The sequence below is a fragment of the Carassius carassius genome, chromosome 47 (assembly GCF_963082965.1).
Source record: "Carassius carassius chromosome 47, fCarCar2.1, whole genome shotgun sequence".
NCBI classification, from domain to species: Eukaryota; Metazoa; Chordata; class Actinopteri; order Cypriniformes; family Cyprinidae; genus Carassius; species Carassius carassius.
In genome coordinates, this window is record NC_081801.1 from 5288379 (window position 1) to 5306547 (window position 18169).

The 18169-nt window shown below is 36.1% G+C and overlaps 1 protein-coding gene across 1 annotated transcript in view; it reads left to right on the plus strand.

Annotated features, from left to right (window-relative positions):
* Window positions 1-18169, plus strand: part of LOC132130620 (prolactin receptor-like) — a 36357-nt gene that overhangs the window by 1499 nt on the left and 16689 nt on the right. The gene's annotated exons all lie outside the window — the stretch shown is intronic.

The window sequence follows — 18169 nt, forward strand, 5'->3', positions numbered from 1 at the left end:
CTCTATACTGTAATGCTGAATTGAAACTGAACAAATTCTGGTTTCACTTATGGTGATACAATAAAAACGATGGTGATACAATAAAAACGATGTTAATTGTTCATCTTGATATGAACAATAAACTGAGCTCAAATTATAAAAGTTAGCTTCTATTTAGCACTGACCTATTTCCTGTTCCCTCCTGCATAATTTGATGCTTTTATTTCTCGGTATTATCAAGCCTATGTGAGGTACAGATCAGAGTGATGATGTTGATGAGTCTTGCAGACCGTTTGCACTTCGTAGTAAATCATGTTTGGAGAGCTGTGTTTATTTAGTGGCAGTAAAAAAAGAAGAACACTGAAATGTAAGTTGTTATTCATTCAAATTTTTCCTTTTCGAGCAGTTCTCAAATCTCATTTAAATTTAGAAATCAGAGCTTCGGTGGTTGGTTAGGAAGATTTTCATTTGAATAATTAAATTTTATTTAAAAAATCCATTATATAGCCCATCAGTAGACTTGATATACAGTGCATTTGGACTACTTTATAGAACTGTTGTCCTTTTTAGAGCTTGACAGATGAGATTAATGAAAGTTGTTAAATATATAGACATCCTGTAATACTGGAAACATTGATACGGTAGTTTTTTCTTTGAGTTTCTGGCAACAACAGCTCCAAAGTTTTTTTTTTTTACCATGACAAAAAAAAAGGGTGTTAATTTTTTTCAATTACTGTAGTGTTTGCTATTGATGGAGGAATATTCTTTGCTAAGAAATAATGACTGAACATGACAACAGTGCTTTTGATTGATTAATGGACATACTGGAACATCAGCCTGGCATTCAGGTAATTCACTGCAATTAGTTGAGCTGATGTCAATAGAAGTCACTTTGTGACAAGCTGTCAAAACCACCCTGAAATTAAATATACCATTTAACAAGAGCAGATTAATGCAGTAATGCTTAAATGTGCTGTAGATATGTGGGTGAAGCAACCAGGAATGAATCTGTCTTGGTCTTGCAGAAATGTGAATTCACAAACATAAGTGCTGATATATTTTTAGATTACAGAGAAAGATGCAAAGAGAGCTTGTCCAACTGGTTTCACCGTTAACTTTAACGTTCTGTTATTTCAACAACAATGTCCTTTTTTATCTTTTAACAATGAAGAGTATTTTGGGTTGTGCTCAGTACACGTGCTGCTCCTTCTCTTTTCTTTTTGTATCTCTTATGCAGCTTGTAAATATAAAGTATGATTCTATATCAAATTGAGATGCATTCCTAACAGACTGATTTGTAATGCCACCCACGTACATTAAAATATCTTTTTCAAAAAATCACAATTCTGTCATAATTTACTGTACTTACCCTCAAGCAGTTCCAAATCTTTTTTTTTTTTGATACACAAAAGAAGATATTTTCAGAAAAGTCATGCTGTTTTGAATTTTGGACACCATGGACAAAAGCATTTTTTCTAAATTAGCAGAATAAAGAAAGGTTTAGAATGGCATGAGGGTTATGAATGATGACTGAATTCATTGATTCATTCTCTATAGACTAAAGTCATAGTTTTGTGATAAAAACTCAGTTGCAAGATATAAACTCTCAATTGCGAGATAAAACCTCTCAATTCTGAGAGAAAAAGTCAGAATTATGAGATCGCAATTACAAAAATTGCAAGTGCAGAAAAAAATTGCGAGATGTTAACTCAGAATTCTGAAAAAAAAAGTCAAAATTGTGAGAAAAGTCAGAATTCTGAGTTTAAATTACGCAATTCTGAAAAAAAAATTATATAAACTCCGAACTGTGAAAAAAGTCGCAATTTCTTCCATAACTGTCCTTTTAAGAACAAGGCAGATCAATAAAGACAAGCCTGTTATTTTTTTGTTGCAGTTTTGTAAGCCAAGTAGTAAATCAAGTGTATCATTAGTAATTCATCACAAATATACACCTTAAAGAGCATATTGCAGGTTAGAAGACCCAACGAGTCAATGTATAGAAAAATAATGTAGGAACTAGATTTTCTTAAAAAAAAATTTATAAATACGCTACAGTGGCTTCTGGAGTCGTTTTTGTGATAAAACTTTACTTCCGCATCTGAAAATGGGCGTGATGGGCGTGACGTAGCAAGAGGGAGAGCGGTCGATTCAAACAACAGGGGAAAAAATGGACCGCAATGACGTTTCAGACGCTGAGGAAATTGTTCATACTTACTTGTATGACGGACCACAGCCATACAATTATGAACCTGCTAGGCTGCCAAGAGAGCAGGGACAGGCCAGGATTAATGTTAGACAGAACAACGGTCAGAGGAGACAAATTGAGTTGTGGTGTGAGGAGAACCAGTGGAGAACAGGGCAGGTGTCTTGGTGAGAGACCAGTGTTAGCTTATAGATACACGTTCGCTAACGATATAAACTGTGCTCACAATATTGTACAGATTATTACCATCGTATATCATTTAATAGCAAAGATATTATTGGTCATCTGGGCGTATTGGAACTTACAATAACAGAAACTAAGCTTTAATCAGGCGTTTGTCATGCTCATTAATATCCGTCCAGACTTACGTTACGTGATATAACTTAGCAGTTTCTCATCGAGAGACAGAGATATTTTTATTCCTGATACAATTTTTTGTTCCATAGGTGCATGTGTGGGAAATGCGAGGCAATGTTTAAAGCTGAGAAAAAGTCAGTGTTGCAGGGAGGTGGATGCATACTGGGCCTTAGTGGAAAATGTCACACCCAGACTTGATGTGCAGTGCCTGACTCTGCACCCAGGTTTCGAGGCTTGCTGTCTGAACCCATATGTACTACAGATAGCCTATATGCACTTCAGACAGGAGCATGGACCTCTCCAGGCCAGCAGACATGAGTATGTTTATGGTAGAGATAATTTATTACTTTTGAGCTAAAAAGACATGTTCTAAGCGATCTCACGCGATTTTTAGGCCAAAACATTTTTTTTCACATACCGCAAACATCGATATCTAAAACATATATCACACTATTTGATGCCATTGGTATAAGACTATCAATATCGATATTTATTCCATGTCTCAAGGCAATACCACTACACTGCATACCGACAGGTTGTCCGCTGGGCCTATGGCATTCTGGGCAGGCACATCAGGAAGCCCTTACCTGCATGTGTTGTGTCAGCCATTAGAAGACAGTTTCCAGAGGAAGGAGGACTCTATAAAGGTTTTGAATGGCCCAATTTTGTTGACAATCGATAGAAAATAAACAAACAAATCACAAATTGTCGTATAAAACTTTTTATGATCATATATACAATTTAACAATCTTTCGGGTATCACACTAAGATTTCGTTAACGTGTTAAATCGTGAATGCTGTGTTATATACACGCCAACAGCCTCATCCTTGTTGATCCTCTGGAGGGATCTGGAAAGGGGAGCAGGTGTAGTGGAAAACAATACTGTGCTGCGTTCTCGTAGAGCCTGTGGTGACCTGGAGTATTCCACTCTCAGAGATTCCATGAGGGCTGATGCATATGCTGGGAGAAGGAAGCAAAAGTGTAGATCACATTCATTGCTAACTTGTGGTCTGACTTGCTTAATATTTAAGAACTGACTGAAACTGCCCACCATATGATGGCTTTTCCTTAACAGGACGGACTACCCAGCCACCTTTGCGGAACCTTGGGTAGCGAACCGCATAACACGCCTCACCATCACTGGTTCGAGCAACTTCTCTGCTGCCATTGTGGTTGAAATGCAGGGCTGCCAAGAGAAGTCTGTAGAAAAAAAAAGTCATTTTACCCATTACAAGTTGTGCATATGTAAATAAACCCAGAAGTAAAAAACTGGGGGAAAAAAGCATTGCTTACTGCAAATTTAATGAAATTTGGGCTGCTGTGTTAGACTGCATTAGTTTCAGAAAGTACTCATTCTTTCTTTCACATCACACACTTACCTGCTGTACATCCCAAGAAAGGAGAACCCAGTGTGCTTTGGTGCAAAGTGCAGGATAAGGGAGTGAAATGCCTCCAGTGAAAAAGTCTGATGCTGTGGGGACAACTGCCGAACATCCTTTACCAGCGCTGTTCTAGTAGCTACACTCTCCAGTTTAACTGCTACAGTTGATCCTGCATAAACAAACAATTTTGTTTTTAAGATGAGTCATGAGTGTACGACCCCAATGAGGTGGGATTTTTTACATACAACTTCATTATAAAGAAAAACAACACATCTAAAAAATAATTTATCATAATCTGTGACAAAAATGCTATTATAAACTACATTAGTGGATAAATCAGCAGTAAAATTTAATCTAGAAAAATCTGAACATTTAGGGAAGAAAAAAAATAATAAGTTTAACACCTAATCTGGTAAAACGTTACCCATTGCTCTTTGCATTGTTGTAAAATACATTAATAAAAAATTATTTTATAGCCTACTATAAAAAATGTTTATGTATAGCACAGCTGTTTAATGAGTCACTGTATTATGATATGAAAGGCTCCAATACAGTGTGGCACAAAGCGCTTATACGATACCCGATCTGGCAAAAATGGCAGTATCAAATCCGATACTCAGCATAGGCATCGGCTTGGGCATCCCTAATAAACAGTATTTTGTACCTGGTTCCAGCCATTCCTTGTTCCTTGCTTCGCCCTCCAGAGGTGGATGTGCACAGCAGGGAAACGTAGGAGTGCCATGTTCGTGGATGTCCTGAACGTGGTTGACCATGCTTTTCCACTTGGCCTCCATCACATCTGCATCTCCATTAGGAGTGGAAGCGGCAGTCCAGTAGAGGTGGTTAATAACAGCTGGACTCCACAGCTTCAGTTCTTCACACTCCCTCTCCTTTGCAGCAGCATCCAATGCTTTCCCTAGACCTGTTTCACAACAGAAACACAAAATGTTAAAAAGGAAAATGTAATTATAGACGATATAAACAAAACTACCTTCATCAAGATACATACTTTTTCCAATATGCCAGATGTCAAAGAAATGGCTTGTTCCTTTGGGACACAACTCCTCCCGCACCCACTTGGCAACCTGAAATGTTTGAAAAAACACATTGATTACAAGAACATTTGATTTTAGCTGTAAATAGAGTCAGGGGCAAGATTCATGTGCGTTTCTTTACCTGCCGATTTCTGTCTGTGATCAGGGCTGACACTTGCATATGTTGCTTAGTCAGAAAACTTATGCTGCGCTTTAGGCCCTCTAACTCACACCAGCTGCTACTTGGGACCTCGGAGCTCTATAAAAAATATTTTGTCATCTCACTGTGTAACATTAAACAGGTGATATGTGTGTTTGATAATATTAACTTACCTGGACAAGTTGAAGATCTAAAACCTTGTTGATTCTGTCCTCAATCAAAGAGTATGTGCCATATTTTGCACAATGGCCAGGAGAATCTGACCTATGAATGTCAAAAACAGTTTAATTCATATGGTTAAGCACAAAAACTAATACATTAAACTATATTATCCAGTTTAGACTTGTTTTCCATTGTAATGATATAAGCTGAAGTGTGCTACCTGCAGTCACCAGACAGGATCAGTCCACCCCTCATCTCTTTCAGATCTCTGATGATCCCTGCCTGCTCATTCTGCCACGCCTGCACGATGGTTGGAATCGTGTACAAGCGCTGATGGCGAAAGAAGGTGCTGGCAGTGATGCTCTGAAGCCCAAACAGCTTCAACATCCTGATGGTCTGGGTAGCCATGCAACCTGAAAAGTGGATGGCCCCACTCAGTAATAGGTTGCAGGCTGGCATATTGCGATGCAGCATTGGCTGGTTCTGCCAAAAACGCTGATACCCACATGCTGCACAGACCTAAGAGATGTATGTGAAAGGCAGAAAATGACTATAACATACAAACAACAAAGTATAATGATTAAAACAAACTATACAAGTTATGTTACAACATCATTTTCTACCAGAAAACACAAATAGTTTCTTTCTTGCTTTATTTTTACAAAAGTTCCCTCCTGCTTCTCAACATTGCCTTGGGTTTCCCCACAACAGGCTGGGCAAATAGTAAAGAGAGACATCAACTGGCTTTGGCACACAATGAACTTATCAGCAGCACTGAAAAAAAAAAAAGAAAAACATTATTTTTGACTTGACACAATTTGATCATATAAAAACTTAAATAAAAGAAAAATAAGTCTTACTTGAGGTCAGGGTGAGATTCCTGCTGTGGTTCCTCATCAGATGAATCACTTGTCATTTCCCCCTCTGGGATCCATGACATATCACCAGGTTTGTCCATGAAAACAGAGGATGACTCATCATCGGTATGCACAGGACTGGGCAGTGGAGTTGACGTTGATTTCTCAAACCTTTCTGTCTGAGTCCCCACACTGACCATCTTGGGCTGTGCCTGGACAGCTAGAATAAAAATAAGTCCAGTTATACAATTGTGTAACAGCATGTATATGATACATCATAAATATATTTTTTTACTTTGAGCAATGATGGAGCTATAACGTAACTTGACTCTTCTTAGAAGCAAATAAAAGAAAACAGCTTCTTGGAAAAAATGAAATTTAATATTGTAACGTTAGTAGGCTAGTTATTAAAGTTGCTGATCTGTGGACACTGAATAGTTCATTCATTGCACATCATATTTAATGTAAAATGTTAATCCACCTGATGAACGATGTGAAGGTCTGAGGTCACACTGTGAGCCAAAGTGATGCACAGATGATTGAGGGGCCAGTGGAGAGAAAGGCTCTTGCTCTGGGTCAGCAACAAACACTGCAGCACTGGCTGAAGATGTATCTCCCACTTCATTACTTGCAATTTCTGATAAATCCTTATAAACAAACATGACAAATTACGAATTAGCTGTGCTAGCAACTAGCATTAGTTATTATGCCTAACAAGCTAGCTGCGGTACTTTACAACAACTTATACACGCCACGTTGCTTCTCATTATTTAAATCATTATGTTGACTGATTTGTTAGTTAGTAAATGTAAAAAAAAAAAAAAAAAAAAAAAAAGACTTACGTTGCACAGTTCACGTTTTCGTCGAGCTGCATCTCTGACGGATCCGTGACCACCGTGTTTCCCGCCGGCGGGAGAACCCGAAGCTACGTGCACTGAAGGAACCGCACCAGCTATGAGTCTCACTCGGTTCTTACTTCGGTATCCCATGTTGAACTCCATCATATCGCCGGGACGATAATCCTCCGATCTGAAGTGAACGCTACACACGACCGCGTTTTCCGAAGCCGAAGCAGAAGAGAAATCCCGTCTCTTCACCTGCACAAACCGCACCCAGGCACGAAAGATAGCACCGTCCTTTTTCTTGTTAGGAAACCGGTGGACTCGATGTCCTGACAAGCTGGAGTTTTTGCAAGCTCCACAAACACAATAATTTACCATGACGATGATAAATTGAAATACAAAACCTACTGAAAACACACTGACTCACGACCGCTCTTACTGAATACCAACCTACTCTGCACAGAGCAGCGGCAGAGCACAGCAGCACACGTCTCCCTCTTGTGACGTAAAATGACGCGATGTTGGAAAAAAAAGCGTTTTTTACGAGCAGTCAAAGAAACGTTCACTTTATCTACTAAATTGGTGTCCTTATGTCATTTAAACCATTTTAAATCCTGCATTATCTTTTTATATGGTATTTTCATACACGGTTAAATATTAATTAAGATTTTTTTCTAACCTGCAATATGCTCTTTAAGTGTGATCTGATTATACCTGAATGATGACAGACTTCTTTAGATATTTGTGTTTAATAATTCTGACACATTTATCGCTGCCCACCAGGATGACTAGATATCAGAGATCCTAATCCCTAACGTTAGTCTGGATTTGCCTCACTGCCGATCACTTTTCAGGTCTATGTCACCCACACTATTGCAGCACTACACCTCTGAGGAGGAGGTGGTTTGGATCTGGCTTGAGCTGGATGGTTGTGCATTGTGCAACTGGCACAGAGCTTTGCTGGGGGGGCTGGAAAACAGTATTTGAAAGAACAACACACTCATAAATGCCTCACATTGGCAAACTTTCAGGAAAAAAAAGTGTTAATCAGCAGTGAATGTTTCTTTTTGAGAGCATCTTTGAGAGTTGTTCCTGCTGTGGTTTTCCACTGAATTCTGGATAATATCTAAACAGATGGCCCTTTTTCTAGGAACTCTTTAATTGCATTTCCTGGACAGACGTTTGGCATGTGACAACATGCCCTATGTACACTGAAAAAAAAAGTAAAGAAAATGATGTAGGAACAGCTGACAACTGAGAATCTGAAAAATTGCGAGTAAATTTCACAATTAATTACAAAGAAATGGCCTGTAGCACATTGAACTAAACATGACATTTTGAAGTATTAAGATTAAAGGAGTATGTTTTTGTGAAATATACTCCAATAATCTTTATTTATAACTTCGAAATATTATTTTTACACTGTAGAACCAAACCTGTGGGGGAAAAAATGCAATTGCAAATTATTTTACAATTCAGGGGGAAAAAGTAAAAAAAAAAAATTTTTTTTCACTATTGTGAGAAAAATTATAATAATTGTGAGATATAAACATTTGCAAGAAAAAAGTCAGAATTTTTAGATAAAAAGCATTTAGTTTTTTTTGGTTTTTATTCTGTGGCAGAGACACTACAGAACAAAATAGCAAAACCCTTTGCAGGGAGTTTGATTGACAGGCGATCTGACCAATCATAATGCTGAATTAGCCATTTTGTCCGATAAACAAACCAGTAGGTGACTAGATTAGCAGTCACTGGATTTGAACTTTAAAAATTGTGTTTATTGACATATAAACAAACCAAATACCCTCTGATATTCATTCATGTTTATTTTGTGCTATGACTAATAAAGAGGAAGAGAAGAATGGTTCACATGCCGCTTGAACTGAGGTGCTACAGCGATCTGTGACAACACATTAAAGAGCCACATTTCTTGTATGTATCTATTGTTTGAATTTCTTAAAAAATGAACAAATTTGAAAGCTGGGGTTTTGTTTAATAACAAAGGTAATCTGCTCTGTGTTGTTTTTCGGCATGTTGTTAGTGTCCTCTTTGCTCTGCGATGTATTTTTCACTGCGTGAGAACATGTTGTGGTGTGAGAGTTATGTGGCTTGTCGGACGTAGCAACAGTAACTAAGGGGGGCAGGTCTTTGCGAAGGATCAATTGCAAGATGTAAACTCAGAATTGTATTTTTTTTTTTTTTTTAGAAAAACTACGATTTTTTTCCCTCTTACTTTCTTGTTTGTGTACAGTACAATATTTTAGTGTCAATGCTTTTAATAGCCATACAAATTGAAACATTATAGGGTTTAATCGCATACAGGTAACTCTGGATCTCTGAGTTATGATTATGTTCTCTTCTTGTAATAAGGGCTCTACTGCACTCATGCTGGCATGTGATGATTCACGACTTTGGCATTTTTTCTGCCAAGAGGTCCAGAACAGATGTGAAAAATACATTTTATTTTATTTTGACTAACATCACTTTGTCATCTTTTTTTCTAAATAGCTGTAGTACCGTCTTGAGTGTAGGTTAAATGGTAAATATAGCCATCTTAATTGGAAAATTGTACTTGCTGTCTGTGGTTGATGTGTGCTGAAACAACCCAAATAACATCACTACTTTGTAACGATCCTCAAACTATGACCCAAACATGCACCCAGCATGACTGTCATTCATGTGTATTCATGAATGACTCATAATTTATTTGTAGTTAGTAAAATCAAATTTGAGCATTGGAAGTTAACATTCTATATTTGCTTGTTCCATATTTATGTGCATAGTTTTTTAATCTAAAATTATTAATCTAAATTTTTAAAGTCTCTTATTCTCACCAAGGCTGCATTTATATGACTAAAAATATGATAAAAAATAATATAATATTATGTAATATTATGAAATAGTTTTTTTTAATTTAAAATAACCATTATTTTTTTATATATTTAAAAAATATAATTTATTCCTGTGATGCAATTCTGAATTTTCAGCAGCCATTACTCCAGTCTTCAGTGTCTCATGATCCCTCAGAAATTATTCTAATATGCTTATTTGATGCTCAAAAAACAACATTTCTTGTGTGGAAGCTGTGATACATTACCATTCAAAAGTTAAGATTTAAAACAAAACAGAGAGAGAGAGAGAGTTTTTTTTCCTGACATTGAATACTGGAGTAATGGCTATGAATAAATTATAGTCAAAAAACAAACAAACAACAGCAAAAATGTACATAGAAAACAGTTCTTTTACATGGTAATATTATTTTTACTCAAATAAAAGCAGCATTGATGAGCATAAGAGACTTTTTTCAAAAATTAATTCCAACCCTTTTACCGCTGGTGTATATAGTTAATACTCATTAGCCTAAGTTTAGTTTTACACAATACGTTAGTTCCTCGCAATTCACAATGCAAATGTTAAACCTCCTGTAGGTAAAATGATGGAGCAAAATTAAGTCAGGTAATCCTCCTGGATCTTTTCATAGCTTTAACCCGAGAACATTAATTGCTAATGCACGCACGACCTCTCAAAGGTCTATATATTGAATTATAGGGGACAGAAATGGCAAAGAAGAGTTGAGGGTGTGTGAGAGAGTGAGTTTCTGGATAATCTTTAGATACGTGCAGACTTGTCGACAAGCCCCTGCTTGCTACCGTTCACCCGGCTTAGCAGCTTACACCCCCCTCCCCCTTGGAAGTTATATAAGATAGCTGTAAACAGTATGAGGGCAATCTTCTAATGCCAATTATCAGATCAAAAGTAAGGAACATTCTTTAAAGATCAAGTCACCAGAGAGTGGATAGTGCCATCAGGAACACACACAATAAATGAATGGCTACTGTACTGCTTAAAGGAGGTGACATTAATGTTGTGTTTACCCTCACCACAGACACCATGCCTGAATTTTCATTTTACATGACTAAGTTGCAAGCCAGTTGGTTTCACTGATTGTCAATGCCTTTTCCAAAACAGTTCAGAGTGCAGCATTTGTTTGCCAATGGACAAGCATTCAGTGCAATCATACTAGTCAATAAATCAGTGCAATATTATTTCTGTGTTGTTAGCTTTAGAAAGGTCTTGCTTGAGGTTATGATTGCTGCTTCATTTCTTGGCATAAGGGCATTGGAATAACTTGAAAAACAATAATTATTTTCTTTTTGATTACTGTATTTAATAATGGCGGTATATACACGTTTCAGTCAGACATGCCTGTTTGTACAGTATTGTGTCGTTACTGGATTAAAGTCGGCCAAGAATCTGTTTTGAAGATTAGAGGGTCAGCAATACGCGCACACTTTATATCTTTACTGACAGATTCCCAAATAAGTTTAATACACAACAGACCAATTAGATGACAGATAAGGGACAGTTTTTTTAATAGCTCTAGTATTTCTGTTCTGAATTAAGTCATTGATTGATTGTTAAATACAATAGGGTCTCATATTTTGTGATTTTATTTATTAAAATCAACACATATATGTATTACTGCTGATATTGACCAAAACTCCAAATTACATACAGCAAACAAACAAACAAATAGATAAATATATCTTTTAAATGTATAATAGATAAAAAAGGCAAAATTGAGCATATATATTTATGGAACATTTACCAGGGTCATTATAGGTAACTTAAACCCCAAAACTGAAATTAAAAATAATAATAAAAGAAGGTAACTTTCATTACTAAAAATGTAACTAAAAATTTAAGCTTAGTTTATTTCACCTAGTTACTAAGGCAACATTTCTCATCGTCTTTAGTTTATTTTGATTTAAAAAAATAGAATTAAAACTAAAGCTGAAATAAAAGTGAATAAAAATATACAGACAATTTTTTAAAGAAAAAAAATACAATAATTCAAAAATACAAAACTAATAAAGACACAAAACCATGCAACAAAATTACTAAAACTTTAAAATGTAAAAATTAAATAAAAAACAAAATATTTATATTACACAAATTATTAATAAAAACTATATATCGCTTATATTAAAATAACCCTGGCATTATTTTAAGTGTGCCATTTGATACAGGTCCATTGAATTGACATTTGTTGTTTATTGTTTTAATGTTTTTATTAATTGACTGCTTTTATTGTAGCCCTCTTGAATATTATTATTATTATTATTATTATTAAATACATCATACAAGTTCAAATATGTCTGGCTGAAGCCTGCAAGTTGTTGAAAAGACAGTTGCTGGTAGGAAATTTTATTTGTAAAAAATTTCAAAGTTTCTAGGTTGCCTTGGAGTCCTTTTAGTCTTGATGGTCTTGAGGTTTGGGGCAGGTGTCATGCTGCTGTCCTTGGTACTGAATGGTATTTAATGCTGACCAGAGTCAGGCAACATGTTCAGATATGAGACGTATTCCATTCACCTCATCTGACTAAGGAACAGACAGGTTAAAGAGTGCTCTCTTGATAAGAGAAAAGTTTAAGTTTCCTTCATTGTCCACAACATAAAATGGGTAGTTTTTCAAATCATGGCTACATCAAGTCAAAGCCCAACTCTATATTTAACAGATACTTTGAATACTGTGACCTATTCACAGATGACAAAAGAAAGTCCTAGTTGTGAGGGAAACAGGCTGAAACTAGAGCGCCACTGTAGGGCTGACTAACAGGGCTGGGACAGATGCAGTGTTTGGTGACAGGCCTCTGAGAGATATAAAACAGAATGTGAAGGACATAAAAAGTGAAAAGAAAGGGAAAACGAAACCGTGTTTTGGGTCTCTTTCAAAATATCTTTTGAAAAATGTCTCAGTGTTTATTTAGTTACTTACCGTAGTCCATGCGATGAAATTCAGATGGGCAGTGTCTCTGTATGTATGTACTGTACATGTGGAAGAATTGACAATAAAGCAGACTTGAGTTGACTTGACTTGACTTGTTTTGGACTAACTAACATTCATTTTATGGACAAATACATTTGAAATATTCCTAAAGATATCTTCTTTTGTGCTTTACAGAAGAAAGTAAGTCATACAGGTTTGAAACAACATGAGGGTGATTAAATCATTGCCTTCTCACGAACTGGCAGAGAACTGCTTGATCCCAATGTGTAGTTTTGTGGATCCTTAGTCTGCAATTCTAGAGCCCCATGACATGGTGATAGTAAAACAATTAGGAGGGGCGGAAAATGTTTATTTCATTGCATTCTCTAGCAAAATACTTTCTCTAAGAGACATGATGGAAAACTTGTGATGGCATTGATATGAGGTGGGAGAAAAAAAATGCAAATGTCAACAGGTGATTTTTCAGCAGTGCTTGTTTGAGTTGTATGTTAATTGAACCATTCATGATGGAAAGCAACAATCCCATGGCCTCCTTCAATATTCATGCTTGTTGAACACATTGAGGCTCTATAGGGCTGCCAGTGCATGTTGGGTCACTGTGATGAACCATTCCACTTTGCATCACACTGTAGAATGCAGCCCAACACAGTTTGACTGGGTCTTTCTGTTATGATGATATAATCCCTTACATAATCAGATATGGAGTATATGCCAGCTGGAGAAGTTTTCGGTTTCCTTTTTTAATCTGTGATCCCACCCTGTTCACAAGGGGAAATAAAAGTTCTTTACTCTCTCTCTCTCTCTCTCTCTCTCACTCTCTCTTTTCCCCTCATTTGGTATCTGTCATGGTGACATGAAACATGCTTTTCATGTGCTTAGTGCTTATTTTTGTCATCAGATTAATGGTAGGCTGGAGATTAAGGCGATTCCACAGAGGACTCAGATGCCTAATGTATTTGCATATTATTTCCATGCTTACACTTGTAGCACTTAAAATCATAAAGTGACAGAAACTGTCAAAAGCCTGCATGACAAAACAGAAAATACAAATTCAGATTGATTGATTATGTTCCCATGCCACAGTTGGTGCAGCTTGAATTAATTCTCAATGAAAACAACTGGCTTTAAGTGCATAATCTATGTCTATTTCACTTTCCAGAGAATTTTCTGTCATATTTTCCTTGTATGAGTCAGGATTTGTATTCTGACAGTTTGTGTTTTTATGCATTACACAAATGAGGTCAGATGTGCATAGGTCGTGACCTCATCCATCCAGATGTTTCTGAGATATCATTTGAGATTTATTAGTATGGACATTAATTGAAAAGATGTGCAAGTAATTTAGACTTTATAGAGCTCAGTTACATGCACAGGCAAACTTTGAGGTTTTTCCAATTTGATTCAAAGCCATTGGTTAGTTTTGAATAGTTTTTCCTGACTTGAAAGATTATGTATAGCAACCTGAATTGCATAGCAAATGTGAGTGTGCTGATAATTGTTTGATCCTACAAATTATATCGTAGAATTACTGAAAATGTAATGTTTCCTATTTGTTTAAACATTTGAGATTCCTTAATTCAAATCCCTCTAATGTACTCTGGTGTTTCTTTGGCTCTGTAAAGTTACAGTACATAGTGCCAATGATGATCAAAAATGATCAGTGATTTACTAAAATCTTACCTAGTCTTGGCTGCTCAGATTGTTCATGACTATTCATTAGAGAAATACACCTTTTGTGCTCTAACCTTTCTAGTTTAAGTCACAGTTAAAGTAGGCAAATTCCAATCCGATTTCTTAATTGTACCAAAATAAAAAATTATGACTACAAATGAAAAATATTCACAAATTATAGAAACTATTGCATGTGTAACAGTTTAGTAGCATATTAAATGTGATATTGTCAATATACACTCACCTAAAGGATTATTAGGAACACCATACTAATACTGTAATTGACCACCTTTCGCCTTCAGAACTGCCTTAATTCTACGTGGCATTGATTCAACAAGGTGCTGAAAGCATTCTTTATAAATGTTGGCCCATATTGATAGGATAGCATCTTGCAGTTGATGGAGATTTGTGGGATGCACATCCAGGGCACGAAGTTCCCGTTCCACCACATCCCAAAGATGCTCTATTGGGTTGAGATCTGGTGACTGTGGGGGCCATTTTAGTACATTGAACTCATTGTCATGTTCAAGAAACCAATTTGAAATGATTCGAGCTTTGTGACATGGTGCATTATCCTGCTGGAAGTAGCCATCAGAGGATGGATACATGGTGGTTATAAAGGGATGGACATGGTCAGAAACAATGCTCAGGTAGGCCGTGGCATTTAAACGATGCCCAATTGGCACTAAGGGGCCTAAAGTGTGCCAAGAAAACATCCCCCACACCATCACATCACCACCAGTCTGCACAGTGGTAACAAGGCATGATGGATCCATGTTCTCATTCTGTTTACACCAAATTCTGACTCTACCATCTGAATGTCTTAACAGAAATCGAGACTCATCAGACCAGGCAACATTTTTCAGTCAAGGTTGTGCGTGTTGTGGCTTCACAAATGCTTTGCTGCATACCTCGGTTGTAACGAGTGGTTATTTCAGTCAAAGTTGCTCTTCTATCAGCTTGAATCAGTCGGCCCATTCTCCTCTGACCTCTAGCATCAACAAGGCATTTTCGCCCACAGGACTGCCCCATACTGGATGTAATTCCCTTTTAACACCATTCTTTGTAAACCCTAGAAATGGTTGTGCATGAAAATCCCAGTAACTGAGCAGATTGTGAAATACTCAGACCAGGCCGTCTGGCACCAACAACCATGCCACACTCAAAATTGCTTAAATCACCTTTCTTTTCCATTCTGACATTCAGTTTGGAGTTCAGGAGCTTGTCTTGCCCAGGATCACACCCCTAAATGCATTGAAGCAACTGCCATGTGATTGGTTGATTAGATAATTGCATTAATGAGAAATTGAACAGGTGTTCCTAATAATCCTTTAGGTGAGTGTATATTGTAATATTTTTGAGTTACAGGATTTTTTTTATTAAAACAGCTACAGTATGACATAAGTATTCAACATTGCTGTTTATAAAGGGAACTGTAATTTGTAATTATTTGATAATGTTTTCTGAGTAGCATTTATAATGTTAGTATAATTTATACATAAAAAATTGCTCAGTTGGAAGGGGCGTGTCTGCTGTGAGACTTCAATGGAAATGGCCGTTGCTTTGACTGGCTAACATTAAGTATTATGTGTGGAGCTATATCAAAAACTTTTAGTACGTTTTTATTATTACAGCTGTTGAGATTAACTAATCATGGAGAGTGTCACATGAACGGTTTTAGCAATGAATGCACTGATCTCATCATCGCAACTCGAGTTTTGAACATCATAACTAACAGTACAAACACAATCTAAACAAGAGAATCACTGTGCACTGTCAACGTGATCTCATGAGAATTTGTATTTTGCGTAAAATGTGGTTCTATAAAATGTACTTTTTATTTACTTACATTTTCACAGACACTGAAACATACAATGCTGACATATTTACAACATCTAAAATGTATATTATTTACATATGGACATCTTTACAAACTTAGAAAGGAATCCTTATGAATATTGAAATTTCAGTACAAATTTTTTTTTTTTTTTTTCAGTTGTCATATCATTGGCATTATATTTTTCAATTGCATTATTAAATTAAGTTTAGTCATTTATTTATATGAAATGATAACATTTCGTACTGTTCTGTGTGATTTCTGCCACCAACCTGTTTCAAAGAATACATAATGTTAAACAAGACTACACTTTAAACCCTTAAAATAAATAACATTTCTGCAATCGTTGAAAAATTACTTATGTAATATTTACTTTGTTTGCCATGGGACACAAAAGGCAGTTTCTTTGACATGCTTTGACTGACAATAGAACAATAAAATAGAAAAAATAGGTTAATGGGTCAAAAAATCGAAATCACTTATCTATAAAATTATAAAAATGCATGGTTACAAATTTCCTGATATAAAAGATTCATAAATATTTTACATTTTTAGCTGTTCATAGCTTTTTTTCCCTTAAGTCCAGTGATCCTTTATTGCTCATCTGTCCTTCTCATGTCACTAACGCTCCAGTGGGCGGGGCCAAAGACGTGATGATGTAGAAGTAGGCGTTGGTCTGATTCTGCAGAGGCAGGCTTTCGCCGCACTATGAAGTCATAATGTGACAAAATCTGAAACGAGTAGTTTTCTGTTCTTAGTTTCAATAAAAGCTGTTTTTAGACTAACCATCTAGTTTTGAGCTCTGAAACTCACATGATGTTTTTATAGTACAATGACATATCATGGAAAAAATTTTCTCTCAATTCATGACCCTTTTAAGTCACTTGTTTGTATGGTAGGGCACAAAACTGTTAAAACACAAGTAAGACTTTGGAAAGTCTATAACAAAACTTAACTAGCTTGAGCTTTTACACATACATAAATTTAGCCAATGAATGTGCTGAAGTTGAGTGGCAATAAGTCATAAGTCAAAAGAGCTCTCACAAAAGTATAGAGAATCAATTGTGTTTTGTTTATCATTTAAAAGCTTAACATTTGGAAATTTGTTTAGTTGTGTGTCTGTTATAGTTCAAGTTGAAAATTGTTTCCATAGACCTTTAAAAAGTCTACTGGAGGCATGGATCTGTCTGCCTTTTTTATTAGTTGAGCAATTCATTTTGGAAGTTTCACATATGCCAATAACAGTATTTCGGCCTTAAAGGGGATGTTAAAAAGCAGAGTTTAAAACCTTTGCCTCAAGGTTGTAAACACACAAAAATACCCTATAAAAGTAGTGGAAAAATTCCCGCACTAAGAGATAGTGCTCTTTTACATGCTGCTTTGGCCATGTAAAATATGGAAAGTGGCAGTGTGATGACCAATATATTTTTAACTGGTAAGCAATTAGTTGCAAACCCTCATGAAATATAGATGATACCTTTCAGGTTTACAGTAACTAAATGAGTTTGGTTGATCAGATTTGCTTTGTTCTCTAAAATCAAACATATCATGAGACATATTGTCCTTTGATAAGAAGTACTGAAGGAACAAATGAATGAGAAAGTGTTGAAAGGTGCAGACGTGATGGATAGGTTTTGTTTATCTCCAGAAAGTGACAAAGGACATATTTGATTATTGTGAAACTGCCTCCTGCCATAAGTACAATTATAAAAGTCTTCAGTTTGATGTGGAGATAAAAACAATTTTGCAAAAACACCTTGTTCCAGGAAGAATATTTGCACACAAACAAAAAATGAGGAAATCTGAAAAAAATAAAATAAATAAATAACATAAACTATCCAACGAATGCCAATTCAAAAATTAATTTTTATTTGATTTGACTTTGAACCCGAA